Raw genomic sequence first — 12,582 nt, forward strand, 5'->3', positions numbered from 1 at the left:
TTGGTCTAAGGCATCAACTTGAAAGCAACCATATTTGTCATCGCCATATGGTATTCAATTTTATTATGAATTTTCGTGTGTGGCGGACGTCGATGTAATATAACAATTTTCAAAATAAATGGAAGGGTGAGTTATTTACGGATTGCCATGCTGATCCTATTAAGCTAACCATGCTTTTCATATTTGATAGCCCACTATGAAAGTGTTGTCAGAATCGTTAAAGTTATTTAATAATCGCAATAACGCTTGCACACTGTTATCAAAAACGCTGCAGCGTTAGCATAGCCGGACTCGATATGGGTTCAGTTTTGTATTCTTCATGAGTATCCAAGTCAGGAACGGATCCACCCCTTCCCAGAAAAAATGCTATAATTGGCTCAGCTCAGACGCAGTGCCGGATAAAGCAGCGCAGAGCCTGTAGCAAGTTCTATCTAGAAGCCCTAAAGGGTGAAGCCACACTAGAGCAATTTCGGTTACGCTATATATATACGCGTGATCACGTGACTCGGCGTGGCGCGTGAGGCTTCATCTTAAAGTGCAAGGATTTTAAGCATATAATTATATAGGTACATGTTAAGGCAGAAAATTCAAGCATTCCAAGGCTCAGATTGCTTTAGTATATTTATTTAATTTGTCCTAATTTGCGAGGAAATGAGGAGAAATAATCAATAAATTATGACTTATAATATACATACATACATACATACAATCACGCCTGTATCCCATGAAGGGGTAGCACATGAATCTACTCGTTTCAGTGCCACTCTTGGCAAATAAGGGATTGAAAGAAAACGAAACTGTGACATTGCTGTGACAGGTTGCCAGCCTCTCGCCTACGCCACAATTTAACCCATAGGTATCCCACAGTCGCCTTCTACGACACCCACGGGAAGAAAGGGGGTTGTGAAATTCTTAACCCGTCACCACACGGGCAACATATAATATATTACTTACAATATATTGACACTGGGGCTAATATATATTTTTATTGACTTATAATATAGTTTTCAGTACAGATGTTGCGTTTTTTACGCACTAGTGTGAAAAGTGATTCATTTCTTGTCAGGTCGAAACTTCGGAGGACCATCTGTACTGAAAAACGTCGTACCATACACGTGCGAAAAGGAAATTCGTAACTCGCGTTGATTTAGAACACTCCCTTCTGTTGTGTTTTAATTTATTGCCACTCGTTTCGAACTTCCACCTTTTCGCACTTGTATCGTAATGTACTATTACATAATTATGGTATGTATTGTAAAACGTTGTACGATACATGTACGAATAGAATAAGTATTATAGGTAATTCACTACTCCTGTCGATTTAAAAAACTCTCTTCGTTCGTGTTTTAATCACAACTCGTTTCAAATTTCCCATTTTTCGCACTTGTATCGTAATTTACTATTGATTACTTTACTATTGATTACTATCTATTAGTTAAAATAAAAATTCCATCAAATATATTGCTAAAAAACAACAGACTCGTAACCAAATAACAAAGGTGAATTTTACTGCACATTAGGTATCATTTGACGGCATTTCAATTTTAGATAGGTACTGAATTATTTTTAATCATTTATGAATTATTTTTAATCATTTATTTTAAGTACCTTTATGCCTTTAATTCGAGGTAGACTCATTTAAAAAAAAATGTTAACGTATTTTAGACATCTTCTATACATTAGCCTAGCGTTTTTCAAAATCGGAGTTGGCAACACTGACGCCGAAGTGATTTGTCAACGCGTCTTGTGTTAATTTTTTTGCGGTTATCTATCACATCACAGATCGAACAACTTACAAGTTCAATGGAGTAAGTGATCGAATCTTTAAAAACATGGGAGTTGGAGAACTTAATACGAAAATTCACCAGTAAGTACAATGTATTTTTTTCATTATTTAGTCAAGTTGCTAATGACACGAGGCCAATAGCTTGCTGGGCTGCGGCCCCGGCCGATAATGGATGCAATCTCGTAATAATACACATTTAAATTTCTTGTCTATAAAATACACATTTAAGTTGGCTCAATTTTCGTTGAACGTCCAGCATGTGCTGTTCGCGGCGCGAGCCGATTTAGACTTGGTATGGTAACTATAGTTCCGTCAAAATGAGAGAGACCGGAATTATTTTTGCCAGGGAGAGAATTGCGAGGGGATCTTTATCCCGAGTCAAAATCGGGCGCAATCGCCCGTTTGAGTGAGTTTTGATAGTGATTCTGTTGTGTATTTTCTTATAGTTGGATAGTTTCTAACAAAGCGTTGCATATTTTCCAGCCCCGGAATCGGACGCTAATAAAACCATGTTCCGATGGTAATAGGCGACGCCCAGCGTGCCCGGGTGTTGAAATAAGTGCAAAACTGCTCTCCGCTCGCCTTTTGTCCACCAACGGTAAATTGTACATTCTTTAAAAACCTTGTCAAATTGTCACTTAGGTTATGTGTAATTCCAAATTAGCAGTAGGTCGTTTCACAGAACGCGTTGACGTTCGGAATTCGAATTCCGGGGCAATTCCCCTGTCCTACGGGCGATCCAAGTCTCACGGACGCCGTCTTTGGAATTTTACTTAAAGACTGGTATACACATTTCAGGGTTCACGCCGCGTCGCCTAATCCTCGCGCCGGTCGCCAGCATTCCCCGCTGTGTTCCGGTAACCTACAGGCGGCAAGCTGACGCTGCCGTCATCCACACGACACCATCTCTGAGGCGGCTGACGTGGTGGTCTGAGGCGGCTGACGTAGCACGTTTGAGGTTAGACCTTTCCAATCACTCTTATCTACATCATCGAACCGGCATAATTATGGTTCTGGCACCCTCCGTGTTACTATACCTTTTATTTTAATATCCGCCGTACACCGTTTCTACCCGTAGTTTTAACTCAAGAGTTCGCTGATCCACGTTTGTTCCCTTAAATAATTTAAAACCTTAGTCTCATGTTCAAGTGTAGCTAGCCCTCGGCTCTGTAAACTTAGTAAATTAGAGAGTAATTTCATAATATAAGGCAAGGCTCAGTGGAGTCCTTTGTAATAGATTAATTAACAGAGAAATAATTACCTTTTGCCCTTAAGAGTTGTTTCAATTTTAAATCTTGTCTGCTAGCATAATGGCCCCCAATTATAGATATTGTAGCAATATTGAAAAATATTAACTTTGAGTTAAAAAAAGATGTAATACGGTTCCTCTAGGGCCAAATATTTTTCCACGCTGTTCATAATTTTGTAGTATGGTATGTGATATTAATTGTATCATTCATTTCCAGACCCTGATGGATTTTTCTGAGTTTAACATAAACACAGACCTAATAGTTATAGAAACTTCAGAAAAGGAAAACTTGTCCTCGGAAAAGGAAAATGTGCCATCTGCAATTGCTGAGAAGAAAGCAGAGCCCAGTTATAATTCCAGGGTAAGCAGTTTCTAACAGACTTCTTTACCTAGAAGGAGGAGGTTCTGTATTTTATTGTAAAAAACATTATAAGAATTACAATTCAATAAATGAATACTGCATAGGCAGACCAACATACCAGAGAGAGATTTTATTCCAACCATTTTTGAAGTAACATACTCATCTTATCACAATAATATTTTTAATATAACTGCATTGTTAGGCAAGATACCGGGCTGGCCTAGCGAGTAGTGACTAAGTGACCGTCCCTACTAAGCCGCAGTTCTGGGTTCGAATCCCGGTAAGGACATTTATTTGTGTGATGAGCACAGGTATGTTCCTGAGAATCCTGAGTCATGGATGTTTTTTATTTATATAATTATTTGTTTATTAATTATATCGTTGTCTGAGTACCCACATCACAAGCCTTCTTGAGCTTACTGTGGGACCCAGTCAATCTGTGTAAGAATGTCCTATTACATTAATTAATTAATTTATTATTATGATACATTATACTGTGAGTGTATAGGTTATGACTGTAATTAATTGTATTATAATTATATTAATTAAAGAGGCAAATGAAAAGTAAAGTTTCTAAATATTTTTCAGATTGTGGAAAAGTCATTGGACTCTGCATCACTATTTTGAAAATATTCTGCTCTCAAAAAACCACAAGGATATTCTTTGGTAAATATAATAACATTAACTAGCTAAGTCACTTTTTACTATGTAACTTTAAAATAATTATTATATGTATAACTGAATACTGCATTCGTTTCTTTTTACTTTTTGTTTTTAATTGTTTGTTTTATCATTCCAGCGGCTTAACGACTTCAAAAGCACATGAAATTTACTAGGACAATTTGTTTATAAATTTTCCATCAATGAAAATAAATCTTCAGGAACAGCTGAAATACAAAAAGTCGAACTTACTGCACTTACCAATTGTAAGTATATGATAAAATTGATAAAGCAGATGTTGTCTATGTTAAAATAGTTAGTTTCACCACACCGACTGGCAAAGGCTCTCTTTAGTCTTCAAAAACAGATAGCAAAACTGCATTTTGTCCACAAGAGTGCAAAGAAATTTCATACAAATTTTAACTGGATGTCTCAAGCTTGATAGATTTGATTTAGTTAGATGTTTTACAGTTAATATTTTGTTTGTGTCGGTGTAGTGTAAAATTTTGTATTTCACTCGGTGGCAAAGTTTGTTTAACCTTCGTGGCTCGTTTCAGTTGCCCCACTGTTCACTTACCCGCATTGATCTTTCCTTATATTATATCGTTTGTAATAATATTTTACTAACTAGTCCCATTTTTATAGCGCCCTATGAGGAAACAACGAATATAGCCGGATTTCTCACCATTCCATTTTTGCTGAACACTGCGGCAGTCCGCCAAAAGAAGAAGCGAGGTTCCGGTGCAAGTCAAAATTGGAAGCCCAGTAAAATGGAAGTAAGGGAAGGTTTCATAAAGCATATCCGCTCTAGTGTAGAAATTAGCCAGACCATCGAACTTCGCATAGCCACACTTCAAAAAATAGGATTGTCATGCCAGCCATACATAATTGTTATGGGTGAGTCTCTTGAAAAAATCGAATCATTTCTAGTTGTTGTCAGCAGATCGATAATCTATGAAAGACAGTCCATTATGAACGCAGTAGATACGTGCTACAAAATATATAATACAATGAAAATATAATACATTGTACTTACTGGTGAACTCTGGTATTAAGATGATACAGGAGTGATCTATTCTCCATACAAACGCTCTCGACTATTTCCTCCCTGGTTTTTCAAGATACAGCAATGATTTTTTTCAAGACAGATTATAATAATTTTTATCTGTGTCGGACCGTTTTGATTTTTTGAGATTCTTATTTTTAAAGACGCTAGAGCCCATCGAAAATTTTCAAAAACGGTGTTATTGATTATGGCGTAAAAAAGGTGTGGTATTCAAAATTGGTAACAATTAGCCACAAAAACTGAACGGTCCGACACTGATTATTTCATTGTTATTCAGATTCTCAAATTTAGTTACGATTGACTTAATTTTGAAGGGGGAAACAGTCGAGAGCGGAACCTCGATTTTAAAGATTTTTTCGCAATATTTTTTAACTGAGTTCTTAATGGACATTTTTTTTTCGATAAATCTAGTTAATAACACTTGTATATTAAATTTGAATTCCCAAATTGAAAGGGGGGCTCCTTTCCATTTTAGCATTTTCGCTCCTGTAGCGTCTTAAGTTCTCCAACTCCCATGTTTTTAAAATTTCGATTTCTTCCTCCATTGAACTTGTAAGTTGTTAGGTTAGCTGTGATGTGATAACCGCCGCAAGAAAAAAACTATTTATTCTAAGTAGGTAGTAGTAGTAGGTGCCAAGTATATTATGAATAAATGTCATTTTTTTATAACTTTTGTTTTATTTATGGCGTTATTCATAAACGCATCACCAGCCTGAATTAGATATGAATCGTTTTATGTTATCTGTCAAGTTAACGTATGTATTTGTAAATAGGTATAAAACATAATTTTCCCCTCACTAGCTCGGAAACACGTGTTTTGTCCTTTAATACCAGCGGGTAAAAACGCATTTTATCCACTAGTGGGTAAAGTAATTTGACCTTGAATAAAGTCAAATTTACTGCTTTAAAATGTATAAAAGTAGGTGAATCTAGTAATAAAGATGATTTACCACCTGTGGAACTACTGGAAGCAGTGATAAACGCATTTTTTGCGTTGTAGTTTCCTCGCTATAGTGAGGGGAAAAGTTTTGTGTTACACTCGGGTGCAAATGTATTTTACTTCTCGTGTGGTAAAAAACTCGCAAGTTCAGGATTCTATTCTCGAACCACTCGCTTCGCTCGTGGTTCAACTATAGAATCCTTTCACTTGCTCGTTTTTCAACTCCACACTCGGCGTTAAAATACAACTTTGCCCCCTTGTATAACAAATAACTATTGTCTAATTCAGTCCCGTGGTGTTTTATGACAATTATCAATAAGGGGTTGTTGTCTTAGTAAATGAGACAAAGTATGTCATAGTACAATTGAACATGAATGATAGTACTGAACAAGCTTCTCAGTTGAAATGTATAACAAAACAAAGATTCAAATTGAACAATATCATAGTTCACTCTCACAAAGTGTGTATATCGATGTAATCATGTCCTTAATTGAACTTATTTGGTTTTAATGGTTACTACAGTAATGCCTCATGTTAATATTGACCTACATCTTGGTTGAATCGATTAAACAATTCATGTTCAAATAGAAAAATATCTTAGTTCAGTCTCACAAGGTGCGTAAGTAGATGTAATCATGTTCTTAGTTGAACTTATTCGGATTAAATAGTTAATACAGTAATGCTTCATGTTAATATTGACAGATGTCTTAGTTGAATTGATTAAACAATTAATATTCAAATTGACCAATATCTTAGTTCAGACTCACAAGGTTCGTAAGTAGATGTAATCATGTTCTTAGTTGAATTTATTTAGGTCAAATAATTAATACAATCATTCTCCATGTTAATATTGAGCAACGTCATAGTTGAACTAACTGGTTTGCGTTAGTTGATACAGTTACGTATCATGATAATAATTATCAGAGTGCTTAGTTGAACTTACTAAGGTAATTTAGTTCGCCTAATTATTTTTCATGTAATTATTGAACAAGATCTAATTGTCTCAGTTACGTTGCAAAAGTAAGAGCAACAAAATTACCTTATTCCATTTGTCTAAGATCTTATCAGGCTCGTATGGAATCAAGATGCTTGACTACGACGATCAAAATATTGATAGGAGCAAACAAATTTTTTATAGAGTGTAAGATCAGTCTCGGGAAGACCGTCTACCCAGAAAGACCGTCTACTGAATATAACTTTTTTTATCTATCACTTCTTACACCTCCGAAGGTATACAAGTTTTTAATTCTTAATCCATTGGTCTTCAATAGATATCCCTAGGACGAACACTAGTAAACAAAAAACTTGATTCGTGTTTCGAACTCGACCATCGAGTTCAACAAGGTTACGCAAAAAATTAAAATAAAATAGAAGCAGTCGGAATATTTGTGCATTATGTATGTAACGTGTTAATTTAATAATCGTTCTTCCTGTCTAGTACAATTAATGCTCTTAAAACGCGTTCAATTTATCGTTTTATGTCCTGAAATATGTAACTTCGAAATTGTGCCTAGTCGGAAAGACGCATATACCTCTAAGAGTAAGACACCTTGTTTAGGCTTTATGGGAAATAAGTCGAGTTTAAACGGGTGTTGTAGGTTAATTTTAATTAAAAGTTTCGGCTTTGCTTTTGTCTGGACCTGAAAAAAGAAGGTTATCAACCTCATTTACAGGACATATGACGGTCTTGTCTTATAAATAGAAAAATGCTGATATGTTGAAAATATCAACGTTATTTGTTTTAATATCTATTACATTACTCACTGTTATTACAGAATCTAACAATGAACATGATTTTGATACTTATTTCTATATGAAATCACGCGACAACGAGCACTAGACAGTCTTTCCGTACTCACCGCGTGTGGCCGGTTAATCCGCCGAGCCTTAAAAAAAGTAATTTTTATCACATAAGTTAAAAATATTGAAACTGTGTTTGAAGCTATAACATTATTTTAAATATTTGTCAGACGTCTCTGCCTCACATCGACAATAAAAGTATAAGTTTTTAGTTATTAAATTTAAAAACAAAGGACATAGGTTATGGTTTTACCGCCAAGCATTTTCTATAGAAATGTATACGGAATAAGTACCATATGTGATAAAGATAGATAATAAATACACAAAGGGATACAATTTAAATCTAGGTATCTATAAACACTATAGGTATGTAGTATGTGGCATTTGAGTATATTTATATTGATCGTTCCGACCCATGTTTATATTGGTCGTTCTACTGCTACTCAGGATAAAGGACAGAAATTAACTGGCTACTAAATTCATTCAAAATAAAATAAACAATGATTTACAATTAAATCACCAATAAGTGTATTCACACAAGTATACCTTAAATGTACTCCTTACATTAAAATTAATTTTCTTATTTAAATATTGGCGAGGACATTTTATTAGTTGCATCAAATGTCATGCTGAACAGGATTCGCGGGGGTCAGCGTTGGCCGCTAATGTGTTTCACAACCTAACCCCTGCCTTTACAATTACCCAATAGTGTATACTCGGCTTTATACTAGTGTCCAGTATAATATGACCTGCGAAAGATAGGTAACAGTCACGCCAACCGGCCCAGCTGAAGTCACAAATGGTTGACTGACGCTACGTTGCGATAGAAACGCAGTCTGGCTTTGTCGCACCATACAGAAGAGCGATAGGGAGAACTATCTACTTACCAATAACTTACAAAGCGTAATATTCATATTCATAAAATTAAAAATTTTACATGTGAAAGTTAGAGTTAAATTATCATAATTAGGGTACAATACAATATTACATTTTAAAAATAGAAAATACTCTCAAACAAATTCAATAATTAATTTAAAAAAAAATGTTGAAATATAGATAATAAGCGATTATGACTTTGACTAGGTGTATCTAGATGTTAGTAATGGTTCGAAGTTCTAGTCTTGCTGAATAATCTTTCTAAATAACCACGGAGAGTCTTCGACGGTTTTGTGCAACTCTGCCCTAGTGTGGACCGGTTGATGCAACAGTAAATTAAGCATGATTTACTATAGCATATATATTGTATTAAATTTGCACGTCATTTGTACACATTCACTGCATTTACTTAATCACTTACTTCGTATACTGTATATGTACTAATAATCCATACTAATCCATACTAGTCCATACTAATATTATAAATGGGAAAGTGTGTGTGTCACTTTGTTTGTCCGTCTTTCACAGCAAAACGGAGCGTTGAATTGACGTGATTTTTTAAGTGGAGAGAAGCCGCGGGCAAAAGCTAGTAAATTATATATATACATTCCTACAAACAATACCTAGAGAGCTAATATCCAATTCGCAATTAACTTTTATAGATTGATATTAATATTACACATTTATTTTGTGGAGTTCAGAAACTACCATCAAAAATATTTTGTACATATTATAATCTTGAGTGATAACACAAGCGTCACCGCGCCTAATGCGCCTCGTTGAGCGAAGGTGAAATAAAGTTGATTTAGATATTACTGTCAGTGTTTTCATTGGATGATTAGATGTGGGTACCTCGCCAACGAAACATTCGCTTACGATAATACCGTTATAGTAGCTAGCTCTCTCTATCGCGCCAACACGGAAGAGCGAAGTACGATTACGACGTATTGTTAGGATGGAGCAGAGTGCAACGAAAGACGCAATAAAACTTTCTAAGTGAGGTAGGGGTATTTATTTTATCAATTTTGTATTTTATATTTTAATTTACAGTGAACTCTGTTTTTTGTTATTGATAGCTGATAAATATTTATGAAAAAGTGATTTAAAACTACCATATCTGAGGTTTGACGTCATCGGTACTAAAAGTTCCAACAATTGTTAAGAGGCTGACGGCCCCTAAGGACCTTGAATTTTATGAAAAAAAGTATTTCAAATAACATCGACAGTTAATTTATGATTAGATTAAATCGTCGGCTCTATAGAAAATAATTGCAAATATGTTTAAATTTACCTTTAACGGTTCTATGTCTTAAATTTTTTGACTCATGGATGGAAATTGAAGTCACAAATTGTTTTGAGATTTAATTATTTTTAGGCAAATTATATTTTATCACAAAATTAAAACATGTAACCCTATGTAAAATATCAACGTTTTATACATATTACTTACGCCGTTTTTTCTTTATTTTTTTGATGCTCAAATAGATAGTGTGTAATATTTAGGTATGGTTTGCTTCTTAAGAACCCACTCGGAGATTTCCATTGCGAATAATTTGAAGCGCTGTGTATCCACAAATGGTATTATTTATAAGTTAAATTATAAGGAATCCTGTATTAGTGCATTTACTATTAATGAGTATTGAATTGAGTATATTCATGAGAACCTATTGAATAGTGAACATAGTAATTTTATTGATGGTTTGATCGAGGCGTATAATTGATATAAGTTACTTGAGTGTCACTGAACTAAACGTCAGCTGATTAATATACTCACTGCCCTCTAATTTGGTACAATACCGATCCTGGGGAGACGATTTCAGTTATTCATATCATTTGAATTTTTTTATTTATTTTAATGACTATGTATTTTACGGCTATGTTTCTATGAGAAGACGTAGGACTTGTTCCAATGATACAGACCAAATCGCAACAATTAAATAATTTACGGGATTAACAGGCTAATTCTTTAGGAAAACTCCGTGATCATGATGCATGCAACTGCGTCGAAATATCGGGAGCTCGACAAAAATTAAAAAGGTAATCACTGTCAATATAAATTAAGTCTAATGAAAATAACCGTGAATCAGGTTAATTCTTATTTACATTCATATGCATTTCGTTTGAGTTTGACGGGCAATACGCACGACGACTGAATTACATCTTTTGAAAATTGGCCTGAAGTTTCTTAGTTTTACTAAATTCTTATCATTCTTATATCTTCATTAGACTAAACGCAAATAAGCAAAACATCGATACCTTTAATTTCATAACTAAGAAGGGCCCTCTAGGGCCTTAGACCCAGAATCAAAGGCAATGAATGCAGGATGAAGACCATTTCTTTCTTTTCTTGGTGTTTTACAGCGATACAAATTTTCATGCACATATACTTACCTATTTTTGCTACACTGTTACTTGCTATAAACACCAATTGTCACACTGCCTATATTATGTAGATATAGAGGTACACCACTGACGTGTCTTACTGCCTTCACAAATAAATATATAAAGCACATACACTTTTTATTTATTTTTACGAATTTTCGCAAACTAGGCTTTAACGGAACTGACATTAGGGTGAATTACTCAGCGTGATTTTTTTGTGGCGGAGCTGAAATTCATTGTGTGGGCTAATTGTTTCCGGGTTTTTATTTTTTTCATGAAAACCAATCCTAAAATACTACCTTCGGCAACATTGAAAATTGTTACAAGTGTTATGTATATTTATTTAAAAATAATTTTCCATCGAAATTCTAATTTTGGTGTAGCGTCCAGAGCCTGTTTTTAGCGGATTATTGCTATGGTAAATCCAGTAAATCCGCAGCTATAAAGATAACTTGCCATAACTTCATTCTTTATTACATTAAGTATATTTTCAGATGACATAAGTCAATATTATTATACAATTTGACACTTATAACTGAGCACCAGAAGTTGTCCGGGGGAAAGAACCAATTTTGGTGGTAAGTATTGAAATCATTTTAATAGTTAAACGAGACGCAGCAAGACGAACAAACGTGTCATAACATGACCATTCAGGTTCGTTCCTGCATTTAGACATGATACAAGTGTCATACCTTCCTGGATTGGTCCGCCCCATACAAAAATATCTAATTTTGGTGGGTCGTAATACTTTTTCCACCAAAATTGCATAAATTTTGGTGGTGAACAAATTGAGGGCAGTAACGTTTTTGTTTCTATTTGAAAAGTATTTATGACATGTTAAAAGTTTATTATTTCAAGTAGAAAATAATAGAAAAATGAATAAAAAACTTTATTTTTGATTTTATTTTTTATTTTTGTGGGTAGACCAATTTTGGTGGCGACCATGTCATTGAAATCGTAATTTCTCTAAAACTACTTATTATAATGAAAGGTCATTGATACATAACATTGCTAATAATTAGTTATGTAACATCAGTACATAATTTCAACAAAAATTACAAAACTAAAAAAATCCACCAAAATTAGGCAAATTTCGAGTATGTTGAAATCCACCCATTATGACATTTCCTTGTCCTCATGACTGCAAAAAAGGTTAGGTTGCAATTACACTAATAACTCTGGTAACTTTAATACAGAATTATTTTAAGGTGCCACTGACTCACACTCTTTAAGCCTGAGCAGACAATTGGTGAATACTATCAAAAATGTTTCTATTTGCAAATATACACGGTGTAACATGAGGACACCGAATAATTTTAACAGAGTAATCCTCATCATATTAGAAGAATAAAATGTCATATAAACTTTTCTGGATTTCGCCTACTTTCAGAGTTATAAGCATTTAAAAAATAACAATTACTTATTATTTCTTAGAAAAAACGCTGGTTTGATGGTGATGATG

General features: G+C 34.4%; 1 long non-coding RNA gene across 1 annotated transcript; it reads left to right on the forward strand.

Annotated features, from left to right (window-relative positions):
• The first annotated feature begins 1,213 nt into the window (after window positions 1–1,213).
• LOC125226177 lies at window positions 1,214–2,715 on the forward strand. Its single transcript, XR_007177053.1, has 3 exons — window positions 1,214–1,867; window positions 2,270–2,384; window positions 2,585–2,715. It is a non-coding gene; the product is annotated as an uncharacterized LOC125226177 (long non-coding RNA).
• Window positions 2,716–12,582: the final 9,867 nt, after the last annotated feature.

Source organism: Leguminivora glycinivorella, chromosome 5 (assembly GCF_023078275.1).
Source record: "Leguminivora glycinivorella isolate SPB_JAAS2020 chromosome 5, LegGlyc_1.1, whole genome shotgun sequence".
In the NCBI taxonomy this organism is placed as follows: Eukaryota; Metazoa; Arthropoda; class Insecta; order Lepidoptera; family Tortricidae; genus Leguminivora; species Leguminivora glycinivorella.